Raw genomic sequence first — 1686 nt, 5'->3', positions numbered from 1 at the left:
CCAGCAGCGTGACAGCAACCGGACCAACATTTAAGTCTCACGGCTGTGAACGACGCCAGCCGCGGCACAGCAGTCCGCGATAGGTGGGAGGTGGTTGTCCGGCGAGAGTTAAGGGCATCATAAGTCAGCTTCGAAAAACAACGTCAGGCGGACTAGATAAATGTTACACGTGATCGACCCTCTGGGAGCGATCTGTTTCACCGCGGGTGCTTTTCTCTCCATTCTGTTTTTCTCCTTTGCATCGCTTCCGCTCATCGCCAGAGAGAACATGCTCAGCACGGGAATTTTGTTTTGTCCAAGGCTGCACAAAAACGTGCACGTGATTTGAGAAGCAGTACTAAATCCATTAATTTTCTGCGGATGCTGGTCAAGCACATGAAATCGCTTCGCACGACTTTTTTCTCAACAAGGTGATGTGTTCCGAAGGTCTGTATTGTTTATTCATTCGTCATGAAATGCGTGACGACTTCGTTTCTGAATGTGCTGCCCGAATTCATCGATGAAGATATATATATGCAGTGTATTTGGTCGCTGAGCACGCTGCTCTCTGAGCTGCTCTTTATGCTAGTAAAACGAATTTACAAGCGAGAGCAGCGGAGAAGATTGCCCTGTCTGTTCACGTATGTAAAGTCCGTCAATTGTGGAGCGCTCATTTAACTTATCATTTGTCATGAAATGGATGCATCGCTCATTTAACGGTTATGAACAGCAATTTAAATTTGCACTTATGATCAATTTGTAACCCGTTTTCGGAGCTGAATATGCGCGTTCGGTTCGAATTATCTAGGCACTAAGACAAGCGATGGATTGTAGGATCTCCCTTCAGTTAAAGCATGTTTAATAATAGATGATACACAACCTTCAGTCATTGAACGTCCCAACTGCAAAAACGGCATTTCTTTTAGCTATGCACGCATATGATCTTTGAGGAATGGATGCCATACAAAATATACCACTGGACGACTGGTACATGTATCTTTCAGTCGCTGTGTACAGACATCTGAAGCCATCTCATGCTCGTTCCCATTGCTTCTTCGTCCCATTGAGTGAAAACTAACGAAACGAAGCGAATGGGCTTTTCCCGAAACTCTCAGCCTATGCAGCGCGTCAGCTCCACTTGGACGAAAAGACACAACTCCGCCGAAATATGTCAGTTTCCAGCGCAGCACGCCGCCCGACTGCAGCTCCCGTGTTTAGCCGAATCTGCTGGCCGCCTGCCACATCGGGCCAATCCAGGCCCGCGAAATCGATTGCCGTAATTTAATCGTCTGCGGCGAAGTCCTCCGACAACCGACGGCGTCGCCCCTCGGCGTCCGCTGTCAACACGGGTGCACAACGGGGCCGGCGGACCGGCGCCGTTCCCGGCTGATTCGCGTGGCGAGCGGCAGTTTATACAGCAGTTCGTGCTGCACGCGCCGACCGGCTCTAAATGGTGGGCGGCTCTTCCCGTTGAGCGTGAAGCACGGTGCGCATCGTTCGGGGTAGACGGGCAGGCTTCGACTTCTGATGAAAGCAGGCTCCATGGTGCACTGTGTGTTTGCCTACATCGCACTCGCATCGCGGAATAGTCGTCAGGAGGCAAGTCAACCGAGACCAGCGCGGTGTCAGGTCAGCTTCGCGTGATCTGGGACTGCATAACTGAGCCATCGTCCTCAGAATAGCGTTCCCTGGCTTCGATCCGCCGCC

Source organism: Pollicipes pollicipes, unplaced genomic scaffold (genome assembly GCF_011947565.3).
Source record: "Pollicipes pollicipes isolate AB1234 unplaced genomic scaffold, Ppol_2.1 Scaffold_6138;HRSCAF=7277_pilon_pilon_pilon, whole genome shotgun sequence".
NCBI classification, from domain to species: Eukaryota; Metazoa; Arthropoda; class Thecostraca; order Pollicipedomorpha; family Pollicipedidae; genus Pollicipes; species Pollicipes pollicipes.
The sequence above is the reverse complement of the archived record's forward strand: the minus strand, read 5'-3'. Positions refer to the sequence as shown.